Source organism: Canis aureus, chromosome 8 (assembly GCF_053574225.1).
Source record: "Canis aureus isolate CA01 chromosome 8, VMU_Caureus_v.1.0, whole genome shotgun sequence".
Lineage (NCBI taxonomy): Eukaryota > Metazoa > Chordata > Mammalia > Carnivora > Canidae > Canis > Canis aureus.
This window is the reverse complement of record NC_135618.1, coordinates 15173506-15195114: the sequence shown is the minus strand read 5'-3', so window position 1 is coordinate 15195114 and position 21609 is coordinate 15173506. Positions and strand designations below refer to the sequence as shown.

Genomic DNA, 21609 nt, shown 5'->3' with positions numbered 1-21609 from the left:
TTATTTATGTGAACATGATCTGTGGCTTTTTAATGTTTGCTTTTGAATGTTTGTGTTAATGGACTAAACTGAAAGCGTTTCCTTTTACCGGAGAGAGGGCCGGCACACAGCTGGGGGCCAGGCCGCTCAACTCAGGCGAAACTGTCCCAAGAGGAACAAGTTACCAGCCAAGGAAGTCTGGAGGCTCCAAGATGAATTCACTGAGGCCTTCATGGGCAGCCGCGGTCAGAGCTGGGATCATGGACTAGGCCGCAAGGCTCAAACAATTACTTGGATTAACAGGGCTAAACTGGAGACACCTATATTTTTGCAAATACTTTTTTTTTTTTTAATTGTGCATGTATTTACCAAAACTCTATGTGGTTTTCAGCAGCTTAGGTGTCTGATGTTTTGCCCATATTCCCAACCTTCTGGGTCTCTCCTGGCAATATTAAGAACTCAAGATTGATCCCTGAATCATCTGTCAGTAGGTGACCCTATCATCTGAAAGTGTAGCTCAATCCTAGCTCAGCCCTACTAATATGCTTCCTGTGTATTTCTTTTCTCTTCTCTCTTTCTGGTACCTCAAACAGAAACAGAAACAAAGATGCAAAGGATCCAGCAAATGCACAATTTTTCCACATATCCAGTGCTGGATAACCTAGCACTGAAGTGAGAGAGAGAGGTAGTTGAAGGGCAACTGAGACTGCACTGTGTGGAAGGAATGTGATCCTCAAACCTGCCATGAGGACCAAGGAACAGAGTAGAAGGCAGGGGCTCAGTCAGGGCTGGGTTCTCCTTAAGGGTGGACCCCACCATCCCACCATCACCAATCCATAGCCTGTTTAACCCTAGGTCCAATGGCCCTGGAAATCTGTAAGCCCTTGAACCAAAGGCACAGGACTTACCCAGACAATTTGTGTGAAAATATGGGCATGATGAGGAACACCTCTTACTCTGAACAAGTTGGAACTGAACAAAACTAGTTGGGAATCTTTCTATAAGCTGAAGCAAATGGTGGATCCACCAGGAATGTTGCCTAAATTATTAATCTCCTCAAATGAAGGAGCTGGCTGTTACAGTCTATAGAATAAACTACAACAGAGAAGAATTGATGTGGGGCTCCACAGGATCCAGAAGTTACAATTCTTGAGCAGAATACTCCGGGGTTTCTTAAACTATGAGTTCAATGTTGGTGACTTTCTCTGTTCAATACATACTTTCTCCTTGGGCAGTGCCCTCTAACTCCTTGGCTTCATGTCCGCTGATAATTCCACATTCTGAATCTCTCTACTGAACTTGAGACCAGACATGTAACTTGACATGAGAATCACACATGTATTCAGTGTGACCCACAGCTAATTTATCCTTTTCTCCTCCTGCCTCTATCCAGCTTCTCCCAGGCTTCCCATTGTCATCACCAGTCATCCAGTTTCTCATAGCAGAAATACCAGAGTTATCTTTGTCTCTTTCCTATAACACTTTAATAACCTAATCCTGTTCGTTTTACCTCCTAAATATCTCTTTATTCTGTGCATATCTCTGTATCTCTTTGGCTACCAGATTAGCCCAAGCTACCTTCTTTTTTTTCCAGCTACCTCATTGGCCTCCTGGTCTCTTGGCTTCTGTTCTTTATCCTTGGAGTCCACTCTGTCTACATACCATTTAGGTATATACTTTAGGTATATCCAAAGTATAATCTGATCATGTTTCTTGCCTGCCTAAAACCTTTGAGTAACTTTCTATTACTTTTCAAATGAAGTCCAAAATCCAAATTCCAACCTTGCTTACTCTTTCCAGCCTCATCTGTTACCAGGACAGAGACTGTCTTTCCATTTCATTGCTTTTCCCTCAGCACCTAGAACAATGTCTAGTAGAAGGTTGCTCTCCATATATAGTGGTTGCATGGATGAATAAATGAATAAACAGAATTTCTATGCCCTTAAGGATAACCAAGGAGAAGGGAAAATGAGTGAAGACCAATATTAAAACCTCTCAGGATGGGCAGCCTGGGTGGCTCCGCAGTTTAGCACCACCGTCATCCCAGGGCGTGATCCTGGAGACCCAGCCTGTGTCTCTGCCTCTCTCTCTGTCTGTCATGAATAAATAAATAAAGTTTTAAAAAAGTATTAAAAAAAGCAAACTCTCAGGATTATTATTCTTATTCGAAGATGTACATATTTTAATCCCAGGGCACAAAAAAAGGTGGAAAGTTCTTGAACAAGTATTGCACAAAATGTTAAAAATAGGATGGTCTCCATTTTTCTACACCTTTCTGGATGTAAGGAGCATGCTATCAGATTATCTGTAGATACTGTGGGGACTGGGCAGGATCTCTTTCCCAATGGATTCAGTCTGTTAGGACTGTAATTAAGAGCCTGCCCTCCCTAAAGGCCTAAGTTAAACCACTAAGATTCTCTCTCTTTAGAATTAGGCCCTTGGGGGTACCTGGGTGGTTCAGTCAGTTAAACATCTGAGTCTTGATTTCTCCTCAGGTCATGATCTCAGGATCATAAGATTGAACCCCTCATTCGGCTCTTTGAGTATGGAGCCCTGCTTGAGATTCTCTCTCTCCCTCTGCCCCGTCCTCTGTGCTCTCTCTCAAGAAAGAAAAAAGAAAGAAAGAAAAAGAAAGAAAGAAAGAAAGAAAGAAAGAAAGAAAGAAAGAAAGAAAGAAAGAAAGAAAGAAGGAAGGAAGGAAGGAAGGAAGGAAGGAAGGAAGGAAGGAAGGAAGGAAGGAAGGAAGGAAGGAAGGAAGGAAAAGAAAAGGGAAAAGAAAAGACTCTGAGCACAAAGATCGAGAAACTTTCAACATTTGCTGTATGGAAGTGACCTTCCAGCCATACCATGCCTGCTCTGAAATCACCGTGGTGTTCCTGGGGCCCAGTCATCTGTTAATTAGCTTAATAGTGGGCTCCCAACAGTTGACTATATGTGCTGCAGAAACAAGCACTCCCAACAGTTGACTAATAAGTTTCTTTTTCCATAACTTAGAGATGTTTGTTACATATAACTGTTAGTGTGATAAAGATAGTACAAAGGAACATTATCAGAATACAGTTCTGACATCTTTTAATACTTTGGATCAAAGCCATTAAATGAATCCAAGAATAAACATCAGGTACAATTTGACCTTAGGAGCTTAATTATGACTGACTTTCCTAATATGGAAATGTGTAACATGTGCATCTCCATAGGGATCAGTAGCTCAAAATACTACTGTTTTGATTGGTCATCTGTATCAAAAGGAAATGAATCAAAACCACACCTTCAATTATGTCTTTCATTGTAGCCATAATAAAAGGAAGGACTAAAATTGATGATCACCCTTACTATCGGCCAAAGATAAAATAAGTACTATGCTCTTGTCAGTTCTGCCAAAATTTTAAAAACTGGCACTATCCATTGTTGATGAGAATGTGAACAAAGGGGCACTCTTTCATAGTTGGTAGAAGTGCAAATTGGTCAATCTTCCTGGAAGGCAATTTGGCCGTGCCTATCAAAATTTTAACACATGCATACCCTTGATCCAACAGTTCTCCTTAGAAAGAAAAACAACAAAAGGATACAAGTATAAGTTGTACCCTGTTACAAGTTCCTTGTGACATTAATTTGTACTACCAAAATATTAAAAACAACTTAAATGTTCCTTAATAGGCTGAATATATTATTCAGACATATTTTTACTATGATTTCATGATTCGTTCAAGAGCCATTATAAAGATGTGGTTGATATGTATGTAATAGAATCCACAATATTTTAATGAGTGCAAAAAAGAAGTTACAGAGAAATGTGAATTAAAAAATTATTTAAAAAAAACAAAGCTATACATAGACTTTATAAGTATATGTATGTATATGTAAATATGTCTGAATGTGCATTGAAAAGATCCAGAAGTATCCATACTGAACAGTTATTGCTGGTTGCTCTTGATGAATAGAGAAAGCAATGGAATGGGAAGTAAAAAAGGGGAAGTTCGATTTTTTTATTTTATATCTCTCATATTATTTGAATTTTTATTGTGTTTGTATTGCTTTTATAATTTTAAAAAGTTGAATAACCAGCAATTTACAAAAAGAAAAAAATGGATAAAAACTACTAAAATGTAAAGAAATAATGAGAAACCAGGCAAAGTAACCTTTCCAGAGGTTTTGACCCACTTGTCTAGACAAGAGTGTGGTTGATCCTAGTGGTAGAAGCTGAGGGACCAGCTATACCCAGGGCACAGCCAAGTTTCTGTAAGAGAACCACCCAGGCAGGCCAGAGGAGCTCCTCCTGGAAGCCTTACCCTGGGCTGGGTGGAAATCACCCCCTACAGGAATTAGAATTGCGCATTTGACTGTTTTTATTGGCTCTGCCCTTCTTACCTTGAATACCTCCTTCTTTTGTTCATGAACATTTAATTTGTCATCTTGTTTATAGCTGAAGCAAGATTCCTGTCTATCTAATGAACTTAATGATTCTGACGTGAGTGTCTAACAGACAGTAATTAGAACCCCTTTGGCTCATTGGGATGGCATAATACCACCAGGTGCTTGCTTTTCATGCTGCCTTGTTTGGGCAGAAAGTTTATTTATTTGTGTTCTACTTTATTCCAAAACACATTGTAGGTCAAATACAGTTTTTTTAAAAATCTGAAAATGGTGAATGAAATAAAAAATAAGGGCATAAAAACAAGATTAGCCCAACAGTGAAGTTTGCACACAGACTACATACTTACCCAAAGTTTTATGTACTTAATAAGTTAAGGGTAGGGTACAGAATTGGTTCTGAGTTTCCTAGTGGCCAGTGCAAAGTAGACATGATCGGGGACAGAATTAAAGTGATAGTCATGGTTTTCCTGAGCAATGAAAAAGGACAGATTTCTTAGTGAGGATGGATATACATACACACACACACATACACACACATGGGGACGGATCTGAGAAGGGAAGTATTCTATGGTAGTCTCCTGGGCTTGAGAGCTGGATCCTGCTGGATCCTGACTAATATCAGTAATTGATTGATGGTCCTTTTCCAAAGCTGCAGTAACTTCCTTCTTTCAAATGAACTTTGAGTCACTTTGACCCTTTTGAATTGTTGTCTCTCTTCTCCAGAGGAGTGCTTGTCCCTTCTCTCAAAACCATAAGCCTGAGGAAGAATGCTACTTTGTTCAAATTATTCTTGATTATTTTGGAACTTCCTAAAGCTCCTGTCATGTGGTTCCAAGTTTAACCATAGTCACTTTGGACATGGTTTTGTTTCCACAATGATGTGTGTCAGCAACCACAGAGTAAGCTTCTTGTATTTTTACATCAATATGATACCCTTTGTTTGTTCCTTAGAGGTTTCACTTTCGCTTATGTAATGGGCTATGGCATTTTACAGTCATTACCTCATGCTGGGATCTCCTCTTTCTTTGTACCTCCTGATGCGTCATATTCTTAACTCTACTCCCTTGGATCTCTTAGATACAATGCTCTGAGCTGGTGGGTGGGAGTGGGTGGGAGTCAGATTATATGATGACTTCTCCACCCTTCCTCACACAAGAGCTGCTTGGGTTTGTCACCACGCCGTTTCTGTACTCAGTCTTTTGGCATCTTTCAGAATGCACTGGCTTAAAACTACAGCTATTACCAAAAGCAATGGGTTTAGATGGGGCTGGAAGACTCCAGGCTCTACTTCTGAATTGGGCACTGGGCAGGCAGATTCTCCCAAACTCTGAAGCTACATTGACTATACCCACAGGGTCTGGAACTGGAAGTGGTCAGTCTGTGTTATTGGGGGATCTTGAAGGAAACATACATCTCAAAATATGACCATTCCTTCACTTGGGGCTCATTTTCCTGAGCTCCTCCATATTCTTATACACAGCTGTCTACTTAGATGTGTGATAAGCATCTGAAGTTCAACATGCCCAAAACAGAATTCCTGTTTCATGTTACCACCTCACGCCCAACCAAGCATTACTCTTCTTCTCATCTCCATCTTGGAAAATGGCACCACTCTTCACCTAATTGCTCAGTCCAAAAATAGGGATCATGTTTGATTCCACCATTTCTTTCCATCACCTTTTACATCAAAAAACAGCTAAATCCAAACACTTTTCTCCATACACACAGCCATCACCCTGGTATAAGTTTCTGTCAGCTAATGCCTGGACAACTGAAATCACTAAGCTCCTTGCTTCCATTCTTGCCACTTCTACAATTCATTCCTATATCACACAGTAGCCAAGGTGACAGAGCACACTGCTCCTACACTTAAAACCTTACAATGATTTCCTGCTGGGAATGGGAAAAAAATTCCATTGCTTCTGCTCACCTCTCAGATCACTTCTAATATCACTCTCTGTGTCACCCATAGAACTCCAAACACATTGACTTCTTTCTCTTCCTTGAAAATGCCACAGTATTTCTCATTCAGTGCCCTTGCACTTGCTATATACTTTGCTTAGGATGTATTCTTTCACTTGACTTCTTACCATTGAGGTCTCACTTCTTTGATGAAATCCTAGTCCAAATATATCTACTAAACAACCCTTTTACTTCCTTCATAACAGTTTTTTTTTAAATATTTTTTTTATTTATGAGAGAGAGAGAGAGAGAGAGAGAGAGAGAGGCAGAGACACAGGCAGAGGGAGAAGCAGGCTCCATGCAGGGAGCCTGTTGTGGGACTCGATCCCGGGTCTCCAGGATCCCGCCTGGACTGAAGGTGGCGCTAAACCGCTGAGCCACCTGGGCTGCCCCTTCATAACAGTTCTTAAATAAAAAGGTATCTTGAGTATTAGTGTGTTCACTTGTTTATTATTTGTCTTCTTTATGCAGAACACAAGGTCAATAAAGATAAGGATTTTGTCTATTTTGTTCACAACTGTATCACTTGTGAATTTTTTAAATAAATAGGTATAATGGGCAAGCAAATGTTATAGCATATGTGTCAGTTCAGGGTAACGAACACTAAATGGGAATCTACTATGTACCAGGCACTTTGCCAGATGCCTTATATTCAAGGATTAAACAAGCCACCTTCTTTCCCTTAATTCTGGAAATATTTTAGCCATGTTCTCTATATACTGCCTTTCTCACATCTCAATTTTTTTTCTTCCTGACCTCCTTAACATCTTGTTTCCCATTTCTTTGCCTTGTCCTTTTTTTGGCTGTATCTTGAGTAATGTCCTTAGATTTATCTTCCAGTTCACTAATTCTCTCTTTATCTGTATCTATTCTACTTATACTCGTTTACTGTTTCTAATTTTAATAATTATACTTTTTTTTATTTTCAGAGGTAGTATTTGGGGTTTTCTTTCTCAATTCTACCTGGTCTTTTTAGATTCTGTTTATTTTTTTTCATGTTTTTGTTTCCCCTTTCTATTGCTTTAGACATTTTAAACAATTTATATTTGGTATATGATAACTGTTATATAATGTCTAATTCTCTTCATTGTGGTTTCTACTGACTTTCACTCATGGCAGCTTGTGTATTTCCTAGTGTGACTGTCATTTTAGTTGTGATCTTCTGTTCAGTGGGACTTTATCTGTTTAAGTCCTATGAAGGTTGTGGAACTGTCCCTCCACAGAAAATCTGCTTCTGCCAGGTGCCCTGGTATGTTACCAACCTGGGGCCAATTTTTTTTAAAGATTTTACTTATTTATTCATGTCATTATTCTCATGACAGAGAGGGAGGCAGAGACATAGGTAGAGGGAGAAGCAGACTCCTTGCAGGGAGCCCGATGTGGGACTGGATCTCAGGCCACAGAATCATGCCCTGAGCCAAAGACAGACACTCAACCACTGAGCCACCCAGGAGTCCTGCTGGGGCCAATTTAATATTATAGCTAAAGTTATCCAACCATGTAGATAGTATAAATTCAAATCCTACACTTGTGTGAGGGCAAGATTGTATTTTAACATCTTATGAGTGTGGGCCAAGACAGACAAAATTTCTCATTTTTCTTCATTGCAGATAGGCAGGCTTTTTTCTAGCGTAGTCTCATTTAGTATGTATCCTATTAGGAGTCTCACTTTTATGCAGAATTCTCTAATCCAACTTTCCATCTTTTGAGGGCACTAAGCCTGGTCTTCTGTCTCCCATAATGCCCCTAAAACCAAGCCTCAAAGTCACTGGGATAGACAGACTTTCCAAAGCAGCAGAGCTCCAGTGGCAGCTTACCACTTTGAACCCCAGTCTGTATGCATACACACATGGGTGTGATGAGGATTTCCCTAATTTGTATGAGAGGTTAACTCTGCATTTAAAAGCATATTTGTTATATTTTATCTAGGACATACAGATATTCTGTCTTACAGCTAGAAACACAATACTCTCCCTTCTATGAACATGTATAGTTCTGGGAGACAGAAACATCCATTCATCTGACCATCAACATTTTTATTGTTTTTTCTGTATCAGACACTAATAACCAGGTACACATAAAAATATGTTGAGAGGCACGCCCACAGTGATATGAGGAGATAGAGGTAAAAGGGACCAATTCTAATGGGGGATCTGGGAAGGCTTTGCAGATAAAAAGGTGTTGGAGCTGGATAATAATAATACCTAACTTTTTTCTCATGCTTACTCTAGACCAAGTACTGTCACAAGTACTTAACATATATGGTCACTTTCATAAGAAAGTATAAAATACATTCTTAGTATCTAAATTCTACAACTGAAGCATTGAGAATTTGAGTTATGTTCCCAGTCATACAGAAAGTAACTGGCAGTGCCTGGATATGAATTCAAGCAGTTTGAGTCCTGATCTAAGGCTTTTAGCCACTATGCTTTATTGTGCTTGACCAGACAGGTACTGGGGGAGGGCATTCCATCCAGGAAGAAAATAATGCCTATATCCTAAACAACTGTGAGGATTATTTGAGATACTGTAAGGAAAACCACATGATAAGTACTCCATAAATACTTACTGTGTTTTCTCTTTAACTTTGTACCATCAGCTTCTCAGAAATTCCATTAAGGATGGGGCCATACTATATACTTGAAGATAGCTTCACTCCCACAGAACCTGGTATTGAGTAGTGGTTACTCCCTTGACTCATCTGTTGGTTGAACTAAATGTTACTTTGATAGAAGCTTTAGTACTTAGAATTGTATTGCAGCACAGTTCTCAAAGCACTTTTACATCTAGCAGCTCAGTTTATCAGCACATCAGTTCTTGGAGGTAGGGCAGATACCTGGCTTTAGTAATGAATGTGAGTTTTACTGAGGTGAGAATAGCTTAGTCGTGGGAGAAGAGTAAGTATGACCTCTGTGCAACTGGATGAGAAAGACCAAATAAGACTGGGGGCCTCAAGAAGGAGGTGGTGGCAGGAGGCTAGGCTTTGATTCCTGAATGGTCTCTAGTTCCAGTCCTGTCATCAGCCATCTGTGAGAGACACCTCTGTGAGTCTTAGCTGCTTCATGAATCAGCCACTGCTAAATGTTTAAGTGGGCTTCCCTTCATGTATGTAATGCCTATCACACTTTATGGTCTGTGCTCCTCTTTAGACTGAGCTCTGTGAGAGGACAAACTCCTTATTCACTGGTTGTAACTCCAACATCTAGAACATATCTGACACAGAAGGTGATCAAATATCTAGTAAACAAATGATGAATGAATGATTTGGATAAAAACGAAAGAAGAGAGAAGAAACAAGGTCAGTGTTGTAGATTCAGATCTAAGGAATGGAGGGAGGAAACAAGCAGGAACAATGAGAAGGTTGAGCCAGAGAGTTGGTCCTGCCAGAGAATGCTCACTCAATGAGCTAAGTGTGGTCATGTCTGATTACGAAGCACTGTAAGAGTCAGGGGGCTGGGGGATCCCTGGGTGGCTCAGCAGTTTGGGGTCTCCCTTTGGCCCAGGGCATGATCCTGGAGACCTGGGATCGAGTCCCACAGGCTCCCTGCATGGAGCCCACTTCTCCCTCGGCCTATGTCTCTACCTCTCTCCCTGTGTCTCTCATGAATAAATAAATAAAATCTTAAAAAAAAAAAAAAAAAGTCAGGGAGCTTCCCCAGTGACTTTAATCACAGCCTGTCCTTTCCATTTGTTTAGTCCAACCTATCTTAAAGGTAGTACAAACATAAAATGTAACACTGGCCTTGCCCAAAGGGCCACAAATTCCAGAGAGCTGAGAAAGTTGTGGGGTGGTGGAATGTGTATCAGTGAGATTTTACACCGGTGAGGGATTGCAGAGCACTTTGTGAACATGGCCCAAAACAGCTTTCATCAGCAAAATAAGCCTCCATTCCTTTGGGATCCCCTTCCTCTCTCTCTTCAAAGTGCTAGGTCAAAGTTCCACCTCTGTACTGACTTGAACATCTACATGCATTTCTGGAGGCAGCTTGCCCTTCTTCTTCACCCTAGTGCTTCCCTTTCCTTCTCCCTTGCTCAGGGTCTACTTCAGCAGACCTTCCACAGACCAAAGAAGCCACAGGCGGCCAGGAAGCAGCCCTATTTGTGTGTGTCTGAAGCATTACAGTACAGGGTTAGATTTGGCCCAGGGACCAGCATGATTAGATCAGCAAATCAACCCGAAAGTTATAGAAACAAGATGTGCTTACCCACCATTACAAAGCGATGCTGTGGTTCTTTCCACTTGGTTGAATGACCTACATTAAAACTTTCAGATCCTGGGTGCAGGTAGAGTCTCTAGGATCAACAAGATGGGGATCTAAATTCACATCCCAGGAGAGAACCAGCTACCAGCTGTAGCTCATCTCACGTCTGAAGCGTCTCCTCACCCAACTATGAAAATGACCTAATTGTGTACAGACAACAGCAATTGTACAGGGAAAATAATACAGTAATGCAAATATTCAAACCAAATTGGAAAAGCAAAGCAGGAAGGAGCCAGAAAACATTAGATCATTCAAATTGCAACCTGGCCAAGACAGCATCTGGGCGTGCATCCTCTGTCCAGCTTTTGTTCACATACCATCCCTAATGCTTCTTTGCATTTATAGAATAATGGCTCGGTATTTGCACAAAACCCTTTGTGTGACTGCATTCTAAGGAACAAGGTTCTCACAGTGTCCCTTCAGAAGGGTCAGAGAATTCCCCAGTGGAATGCTTTAATAGGCTTCCAGTTCAGAAAGGGCCTTTCTCTCTCTGAAGGGAGGGGTGGGGGAGTGATGTACCTTTGGCCAGCATATATGTTTTAATTGTGTGACCAGGGCAGGCCATGCTCATTTTCCTTCCTCACTGGGTCATTTCCATCTTAGTTCTAAAAACAAAAAACAATTGATTAAAAAAAGAGCCTTCCTGACCGAAACCTTGGATCCCCTCTTTGGATTTGGACAAGAAGCAGGGATGTTCCCACTCCTCCGCCTCCCCCACCCACCCATCCCCCACATCCAAAAACGGGTTCAAGTTCGCCTGAGGAAATAATATGATCTCTCCTGGTGCACTCTTATTTGCATGTCTCTGCTGAGTGTCCCCACCCTCTTCTATGCGGAAGTTGCTCCTGGACAGGCTCTGGAATTCTCAGCCCTGAGCAGAACCCGCTCTGCCACTGCATGATCTTGGACAGGACTGACCACCTATGAAAGCTTTGGATCTTTCATGGGTTAAAGCAGAATGATAACACTGGTTCTGAGTGTGGGAGGATGAACTATCATAAAGAGCCCTCTCAGAGCACCTGGCACCTACTAAGTATTCCAGAAGCGGCAGGCTTTCCTGTGTTCACCACTTGGCTGTCCCTCAGCCCCCTACCCACCACCTCAGTAGGTCACTGGGTCCCTCAGCACAAGTCCAGTGAGGAAGCTGCCAAAGAACATATTCTTCAGGTTTTAGCACCTGATCATAACAAGTTTCTCCGATCCACAAACGTGCAACCCTGAGAATGGCATTTACCTGATGAATTCCTAACCCCTTCAGCTAGTGAGCGCTGCACCTTCCTGTACAAACAGGAGCAAATCACTGCATAACCCCAACTGACTAGTTGTTTCAGATGTCTTGGTTTCTGAGACGTCTGCATTGGTCAGGACATAGGAAGCCCTAAGAAGCGTAGGCTCCGGGGAGGAGAGAGAAGCAGAGGGGAAAGCAGGGGCCGCAGACAGAAAAGTCACCTTTACCTGCATCAGTGCAGCCGGAGCCTCCAAACCCAGGGCCCGTGGAGGCGCAGCTGGAAGGGAGTCACACATAGCAGGTGGCACACATAGCTTCCCCAGCACCCTAGCAGCCAGGGGCCACGTGAAGTAGAGTAAAAGTCCCTTCACTCTTCCTTTCCAGCCGCGTCACCTTGGGCCAGTGGCTGTCCCCTGGGAGGGTGGAAGCCTTCATTTGTAAAGCGTGGGAGGCCCGTGCCCTCTGCTCCTCTCTGTCACCCGATTGGAACCCTGTATGCTCACACATGTTGCAACCCAGCTTCTGTTCTAAAACTATAACAAAGGGGGGAAAAAAGAAGAAAAGATTTTTTTTTTTTTGCAAAGATTCATTTATTCATTCATGAGAGACAGAGCCACGGGGAAAGGGTTAGCCCGATGCGGGACTCGATCCTGAATCCCAGGGATCATGACCTGAGCCAAAGGCAACCGCCCAACCGCTGAGCCACCCGGGCATCCCAGAAGAGAAGGTTTAAAAGAACCAAGTGTATGTTTGTGTTTGTTACCATGGGATTCTGTTCAACTGTATACAGATGTCGTTTTTTTTATTTTTAGGTTTTGGGGGTTTGAGGGTTTTCTTTTCCTTTCTTTTTTACTTTTTCCTTTTCTCCTCTTATCTTTTCTCTTCTTTTCTTTCTTTTAGACCTTTCAAGCTGTGTACTGCAGTGGACAGAGATTACACCGTGTTTGTGTTGCAGTGTTGCTATGGAACTGCATATGGTTTTATTTGGTGGAAATTTGCAGAGAAATTGAAGGAAGTCATATGTATGCATGGCAAACAAACATGAAGTTCCAGAAAACAGGCCTCCAAACAAATATTGGAATTAAGGGGGGCTCTTGACAATAACTTAAAATCTAGAATACTGGTGCATGAGTGCAGGTCCACCTGCTTGGGTCCTAACCCAGGAGGCAAGGGAGTTAGAGTCAGACAGTGGAGTTTATTTCCATCTGCCACTAACTAGCCAGGTGTCTTTGGCCAAGTTACTGGGTTGTAGCTGCCCCTATCTCTGAAACAGAGCAATGACCCTTACTGTGCATTGCTCTTGTTGAGAAAAAACAAGGTAACAGGTCATGAGTACCACACATAGAAAGTACTCATCAAATGGTAGCCATCATTCTAGAGTGGTGACAGCACCTCATTTATGCTCCAAGGAAATAGGCTCATTCATCAAATGATCTTTTGGGCTTTGATGTTTGGAGCACTTTTGGGGAGCCAGGGGTGCTCACTGCTGGCCATACTTATATGCAGTCATTGTCAGACTGGACAATTGCTGAAGTGTATACTTCAGCTGTCAAAGTCACCCCCCGCCCCCCAAGCAGTAAAGATGCTGAGTGTCAGCAAGTTGGTGACACTGTCAGGTGGAACAGTGCTTCCCTCAGCGTTTGGCTCTGATCTCCCCACTCCATCTCACTAGCAGTGGTCAGCATAGGCCTCAGTACCTCCAAGAAAACAGAAGACCCATCTCCAAAGTTTTCACACCTGCTACCTACTCTGAATGAACACTTTTGGAGGGCTGGATAATTATTATAATTGTAATGTTTTAAAATCTTTATTTAAATCTTCAAGTTAAATTCATGTAGATCGAAATCTTCCCGGAAAATACCCTGTAGACACTATTTGTATAGCTTGCGTTTTCAAAGGTTCACAGACCTGTTGAAAGGCTGGCTGCCCCACCCTACCCCAACCCCTTTCCCCAATACACACATTAGAGGTTGGCAGCACACCCAGAAAGCTTGTGCTAACCTTTATCAAGTCACTGGATCTAACTGGGCCTCTGTTTTCTGATCTGGAAAATGAAGATACTGGATTAGGTGATTTCTGAAGCCCTTCTAGACCTAAATGGCTATGACAGTATGCCATTCATCTATCTTGAATAGAATACAAGAGGTCTCTTTCAGCATTCTAGACTGTTGATGTCCTAACCTACATTAGGAAACAATGAGAAAAAAGTCTGTATCCTCCCTGAACCTGAGTGTTCTAGTTTCTCTTACCTCCTTGAAGGGCCTTCAAAAAGAAGCATCTAAAATATACTGACTCACCCATGCTTTTCATAGGCATGCTTTTCATGGGCACGGGGCCTTGCCCCAAGCCGGGGACTCCACAATTGAGCAAACTATTCCTCATGCTGCCAGGACATGCATAGCACTGATTGAATCAACTTTTGTCTTTGCATCTGCTTTCTCAATACCTTCATTAGGACTGAAGTCACTTTTTAAAAACTAATAAATAGTAGAAAAGGGGAGGGGGAACTAACCAATTTTGTTTATTTTTTTTCCAATTTTGTTTTTAAACTACCTGCCATATAACTTTGTCGTCATTCTGGCTATAACCCAATAGAAGTTTTTTTTTCTGACAAAATTAAGGGACATATGTTCACTCATTCAGTCTACATAATAGAATGATCAAGGTGTGTGTTTAGACAGGAAATGTGTAGATCTCTTTTTATATATGTATATTGTTATAATTGTAAACTTGAAAAAAATGTCTGCCACAAAAGGCTACCAGTACCAGCCACTTCATTAGTGCAATAAATATTGCCACTCTCATTAAAGACATTAGCGTGTTTACTGGCTAATGACATTAACTGTGTGTCTCATGATAGGATTACTAATGATTCTCAAAACTCATAATTTTCCCCTTCTTTCTGCCCCACAACTATTGTGGTCTTGGGTCACACATTGGCTAAAGCAGGGGAATGGAAGTCAGTTCACTGGCTTCACTCCCAACTGTTTGTCACACACCAACTGTGTGACTTTGGACGAGCCTTTTACCCTTTCTAGACCTGGGTTTCCTCACCTGAAAAGGAAAGTCCTTGGTCTTAGGCTCTCTCTAAGGTACCTTCTGGTGCTGACAGTCAAAGATCCTGCGGTCCAAGCCTGGAGAGGCTGGCTCTCTGCTGCCAGCTACTGTTGACTCTTGGAACTTCTAATCCCAGGAGGCTGATTCCAGACGACCAGCTCCAAAAATCCTTGGCCCTTGTGCTCTATACTGTTCTTCCTAGAATCAAGAGTGCAGCTTTTGCTCAGACTTGGATTCAAAACCCCAGAGTCAATAAGAACCTCCTGCCATTTAAAGGTGACTTCAAAAACCATAGTCCTTCCTGGGTAGATAGATCATATTTCCTGTGTGTTTGCTCTGTCACCTGATGTTTGCTTATCTTCTATTCAATCATTCGGGGTGAACATTCCATTTTTTGCCCTCTTCAGATTCCAGCCAGTTGAGCTTGTGGGTCTGTATGAAAACTTTCCCTGTGGGCATTTCTCATCTCTATTCTCTTATTTAAGAGAAGTTTCCAGGAAGGAATGTTGAATACAACCAAACAGGGTGGTAGGTAGTTATCCAGGAGTGGCCACCACAGGCTCCTGGGCCAGAGAAACAGCAGGCCCTGGTTATATAGACTAAAAGTTGGCTCTGGCCTTGGCAGCCCCTCCTCTGTCCTTAACTAGCCTTAGGGGTATGTGGTCTTCCCCTGCACCTTTTCCTTTTGCCTACATTGGGTATATAAGACCTTTCAGTAAGTACCAGACTGAGAAGTCACTATAAAGTAACATGCCTTATCCAGTACTCTTGTTACTCATCAGAGAAAATCTTTATAAAGCATTTAAATGGAATATTCTTTCTGGACTTGGGATAAGGTTTGTTTTCAATTTCTCCTGTAAGCTCTTTTCTCTTCTGTTCCTTGTTTATCCTTTTTTTTTTTTTTTTTTTTTTCTTTTCTCTCCTTCCACATCCTAAGTGAAAGCCAGGGGATGATTTCTGGATTATCTTGAGTTTTCAGTAAATTTTTGCTGTTAAATTACCCAAATGAGATCAGAATGCCCTGGAGCCACTATGCTTATTTGTTACAGGTTGTCACATAATAGAGAAGAGCTCTTCTGGGGGCCCCATGCTGTGAAGCCTTCCAGGAGAGGGCCTTTGTGGGGAGAAGGATTGCAAAGGGCCAAAGCTAGGAGCATGCTATTATTCTGGTAAAGCAGAGTCTGCCATAGGGCACATCCTCTGCCTCCCGCTCTTCTGCTGGACCCAGTGCAGGCAACATGTGGTGCTTGGGAAAGGCCTTTCTGGAAAGGCGAACCACAAGAATGTAGTCCTGCGTGTCCTGAGCCACTCAGGGCAGTGATGATTGGCCCCACACGAAGGTGCCGATCGGTTCTGCCGCTTTACAGCTCATATCTGGAAATAGATCCTCATGCCCTTGCCAGAGTAGGAATGGGATTGAGATTGGGGACTGATTTGACAGTTAGGGACTTCAAATTCATAAGTGGGCAACCCGAGCTGGACAGTGTGTCCGACTTTGCCTTGTTGGTACATTGTTCCTGCCCTCTGTGTGGCAGTTCCTTTCCCAAACTGGTATTTCGTCCAGAGTCCCAGGGCATACGAGAGCAAACAAACAGATGGAATACATTAACTACATCTCTTTTCTTAGGCCCTTTGCTGCTATTAGTTAAAGCTGCTTAGCTCTTTACTTGGAAGTAGTTTTGACCCCACTTTAAAAGTAACATTTGCAAAGGGAATGCAAACCAGTGCTTTGTCATGATTCCTCATGTTCAGGGAATTCCAGATTTGAGTTCTTGGCTGAATGAAGGAGGCCTTAAAAAAAAAGCACGTCTTACCAAGCTGTAGGCTGTGGCTGCAGAAATGCTGATGGAAGGGTGGGGCTGCGTGCCTCTGCCCCCCTCTCCTCCTTAAGGTGCCACTTCCTACAGAGACCTCAGCACAGGGATTCTTCACTTCTTCAGCTGGAGGTGAATTGTGGCTAGCTGTGGGCTCTTTCAGGCATTCACAAAGGCACTGAGAGGAATGCAGGGGTCGCCAGGGCAAGGTGGGGAGACTGTGCACACCATGCTCAAGACCTCCAGCCCCCGAGGGCAGGGACGGTCTCAGGGGCAGCAGGGGCAGCAGCAGTGGCAAGGAGATTGTTAGGTGTCCACTGAAATTCTATGACATGGATGACTCTCACCAGCATAATGGCGAATGAAAGGACCAGACTCAAGAATATGTGCGGTATGACACTTTTCCTAAAACCCACATAAACAGACAAACCTCATCTAGTGTGGTCGAAGTCAGAAGAGTGGTTACCCTGGGTGAGGGGATGGGTAGCGTCTGGGAAGTTGCCAGAGAGGGATTCCCCGGGGATAGGGGATGTTCCATTTCTTGATCAGGGTGATGGTTATACAGGTGTGTTCAGTTTATGACTATTTATCCAGCTGTAAATATAGTGTATCCACTTTGCTTTAGATACCTGGTATTTCAATAAAAATAATTAACTGAGAGGCAGGTCTATGTACCTGCCTTAGGTCTTAGAGATGTGGATCTCTAAGGTATATAGTCAAGTAGGAAATACACATAACAGAGCAATATGTAGAATATGCTCTTAATTGTGTAAAAAATATTTGTGTAGGTATGTAATTTGTGTAGGAAGGATGCTGGGAAGAGTGGTTGCCCCATGGTGCCTGGAGGCAGAGGTAGGAGAACTTGCTTTTTCCTCCATGTCTTTTTGTGCCTTTTCAATTTTGTATCATGCATGTGAATGGAACATTAAAATTATTAATAAAGTTATTCATTAAAATATTAATTAAAGAAGACATTATAAAAAATAAAATAAAAAAGACATTATGCCGAGTCAAGCCATAGAAGGACACAGAAGGATGAATACTGTATGATTTCATTTACATGAGGAACTTAAGAGTAGTCAAATTCCTAGAGACAGAAAATAGAATGGTGGGTGCCAGAGGCTGAAAGGAGGAGGGATAGGGAGTTTTTGTTTAATGGGTGCAGAGTTTTGGTTTGGGAAGATAAAAAAAGTTCTGGAGTTGGAAAGTGGTGGTGGTTGCACAAGAATATGAATATACTTAATGCCTCCAAACCGTACGCTTAAAAATGGTTAAAATGGTAAATCTCATGTTGTGTATATTAAAAATTAAAAATATATTGATTAAAGCTAAATAGTCCTTTTAAAATGAAGGTAAATTTATATATGCTGACTCTGTCATTTGCAAGCTGGGTGACCTTAAGAAATTACTTAGCCTCCCTGTGGCCCCATCTCTTAGTTTCCTATTCTAAGACAGTATTAGTACCTGTCTTATGGGGTGGTTGTAAGAACCAAATGAAAGAATATATGTAAAACGCTTAGAATAGTCCTTGTAACTTAAGTGCTTAAGAAATGTTAGTTATTTTTATTTTCATTTTTGGCAGAAATTGTTGTCTTACCGTTTGTATGTGTGCATGCATTCGCGTACATAAGGTGCTCATGTGTGCATCCATCATATATTTATTAAATACCTTCTGTACACAAGACATTGTGCTAGAGATTGGGTAGACAGTGGTGAGCACGGACTGTTGGGGTAGAGAATGGTGTTCATGATAGGATCCCTGTTCAAATAGAGAAGTCACAGAAAATCCCTCTGGGTAGGTGACAGTTCTGAATTAGTGTTAGCAGAATACTGAAGGACCCAGCCTCACAAAGACTAAAAGAGCTTTCCTGACAGAGGAAGTAGAATATTATGGGATCTCAAGTTTGAAGGCCTCTTATGGGTGAATAAGGAGGTGAGTAGTGTCAGAAGAGATTGGAATGTACATAGTAAGTTCTAGGAAAATGGAGAAGAAATCGTTAAGAGTGGTTTTTGCTGGGCAATAGGATGCAGGAAGGTGTGGGGAGGAGGGTGTGGAGAGGAGAAAAGGAATTTTACTTTTCATCTCATTTCCTTCTACGCTGAATTATTTGCCATAAGCATGTATTTTATTATCTTTTTCAAAGCTAATTAATAAAAAATTAAGAAATTTTAATGATTAATAGTAAGGAATCTAATAACCTTTTCTTCTTTCAAGAATCACCTCATCTCAACTCTAGTTCTTTTCATGAAACGAGAGTAATGTAATTTATATCTGCTCATTGGTCTGAAAATAGGGCAGACGTGGCCATCTCTTCCTATCTATTCAGCCATCTTTTTCTGTTTTTCAGTGCCTTTCAGTGAAACCCTTGAATCCTCTCTTCCATTGGGAGTATTTTTGCTTTTTGTAAAAAACAAAAAAAAAAAAAAAAAATTTAAAGGCTTTCTAATTCATGTAGGATTCTTACCTTGTGGTCACTGCAGTGACAGCAGCACATGGAGGCAGATGCCTGCCCTTTCCAACTGAGTGGAAGAGGAGAGGCCATGGGGACTGAGGAGCTGAAGTAGAAGGGAGAAATCGAGCACTGTCGGCCAGACATTCCCAAGGCCCACGGGGCTGAGTGCTTTCCTTCTCTGTGGCTGACTCGGGTGCCCGGGGCCTTGTCTAAGTTGGGCAGGAGTGAGAGTTTCCCTGAGGAGTGTTCTGAAAGGTGGAGAGAGATTCGTCTTGTCCAAACAATTCCAACAATGGCAAGACTACTTGGACTCAACTCTTTGAGTCAAGACAACTGACAGTGTGTTCTAGGAGAGATCTCAAAACCAGCTTCGAGGCAGTGTGGGTGGCAGTTTTGATTTGGAAGTCTCCTGGCATTTTCAGTCCTCTGAAGTGCCCTGGCATCAGAAAGGAGGAACACATAGCATCTGATCTGTGCTTGGCCAGCCTTGCTGATAATTTCATTGCCTACACGGCAGCAGGAGAAATAAAGTGAATAACCAGTTTGGAACTCTGCATGGTGCTATTTGTATGCCCAGCCCATGCTCCCAGTGTCTCTTCCCTGTCCCCTGTGTTTATTCTCTGCGCATCTTGATACCCATCTCCATCCTGGAAGAAGTACTGCAGTTGAAACTTTGTCTTTGGCCTCTGGCCAGATGTGACACTTGAGTTTCTTCTCTTCCAAGCTTTGGCACTGCCCTTCCCACTGTGTGTATGCCATGGCCCAAGTCGTCCTCATCCAGACAGCTCTGTAGGCTGCAGGGGAGGGTTTCCTTCCAGGTTTAACTCCCAAAGCCCTATTCCGGGACTTACTCTGTCCCCCATCACTTTGTATTTAGAAAACTCACTCTGCCAAGTATGAGCAATAATATCAATAAAGAACTAGTATTTCTCAAGTGCTTATTATGTGTCAGGCAATGTTCGGAGTACTTTACACGGATTAACTCATTTAACCTTCATCACGGCTTTCTGGAGCAGGTGTGATTATTGTCCCTGTTTACAGATGAGAAAACCAAGGCACACAGACAAAAGCTTGCACAGCTTCCTTTCTGCCGGGGCTCTCTGCTCTCTGAGCCAGCTGGCCATCCTCTTGTGTGTAGATGGCCCCAGCCAAAGGGGCCTAGCCCCTGATGAATAATCTCCCCTTGATCTCCTTTCACATCCTGAGCAAAAATGTGTCCCCGGATTCCTCCTGCCAGCTCCATCTGTGAAGCATGTGGGCCGATGTTTGAATAAGAATGACTAAAGGAGAAAGCGATTTTATGAACTTCAGACTGTGAACTCAAGGAAGAGAGTGAGTGAGGCCTCCACATTCCTGAAATACTTTCAGGAGGCTCAGTGACCTCAGACAATAAGAACCTGAGGCAGAGCTCTCTGGACATCCTTGGGAGGCCCCCCACATGGAAGAACGTGAGGGCAGGCACTCTGCACCTGGTTCCTGTGCGCACTATGTGGGGTTGAAGATCATTAGCCCAGGCAGCCCAAGACTGTCCAGAGTACCTCCTTGCTTTTGCCCAGGCTGTTCCCTCTGCCTGGAATGCCTTTCTCCAAGCGCTTGTCAATTCGTCCTCCAAGGCTCCCCTGATGTGTTGCCTCCTCTGGCTGCTTCAGGCAGAAGCGGAGGCTCTGCAGTCTGGCTTCCTAGGGCTTTGTGCAGGCCTCTCTCAGCCCCAAACTCCCGGCCCTGAAAAAGTGGCTTTCAACGTGTCTGCCCTATACATAGTTACAACTACTATTGAGCTTTGTAACAGCTCCAAGGTTGGGCGAAAGGTCTCGTCCTGGGAGGCAGGAGATGTGGGTCCTAGTCCCATCTCTGGCCTTGGCCATGAATGTAACCTCCCACAACTCACATTCCTCGTGCATGAAAATGATTTGTTTTGATTTGCCTCTCCCACAGACAGTGACCTCCTGAAGTACAGGGACCTTTAATCCCCGGTACTGTTCTCAGTGAGAAATAGGCACCTATCTATCAAGTAAGTTTCAGTAATCATGGACGAGGTTTTTTCTTTGACTTATACTTCCATCCATCCCTTTCCCTACCAACTTTAACGCGCTAGTTGGCATGGTGTACAACTCATTCACAAAGGGAAGTGTATCATCCACTAAATCAAAAAAGGGTGATTTTGTGTGTATGTGTGTGTGTGTGTGTACATATTTCCAGGACAGAGTAACCCAAAACTGTATGAGGCTCAGTTGTGACACCACACAGATGAATCGTGGAGAATGACTCAAGATGAACCACATGGTACCTTGGGAGGCCTACCAAGATTTTGGGCTGGGAAGGAGTACTTAGGGCCCACTCTGTGGGTGGAAAAGTTGAGAGCAGAGTCACAGTCATGAGAATTCTCTTAATGGGTGCCCCACTTTCCAAAAGGAGCAATCATTGAAGAATGGAATGAAAGCATGAAACTAAAGGCCATGATTTAGATGGGTTAGTCCCCC

At 42.6% G+C, this 21609-nt stretch overlaps 1 protein-coding gene across 7 annotated transcripts in view; it reads left to right on the top strand.

Moving 5' to 3' along the window:
• Window positions 1-14614, top strand: part of ZNHIT6 (zinc finger HIT-type containing 6) — an 85416-nt gene extending 70802 nt beyond the window's left edge. For 5 of the 7 annotated variants that reach the window (XR_013384241.1, XR_013384237.1, XR_013384238.1 and 2 more), the window contains 2 exons: window positions 9465-9613; window positions 12706-14614. The gene's annotated coding sequence lies outside the window, so the exon portion shown is untranslated. The remainder of the gene's footprint in view (window positions 1-9464; window positions 9614-12705) is intronic. The other 2 variants (XR_013384242.1, XM_077905287.1) reach the window with 1 other exon arrangement.
• Window positions 14615-21609: the final 6995 nt, after the last annotated feature.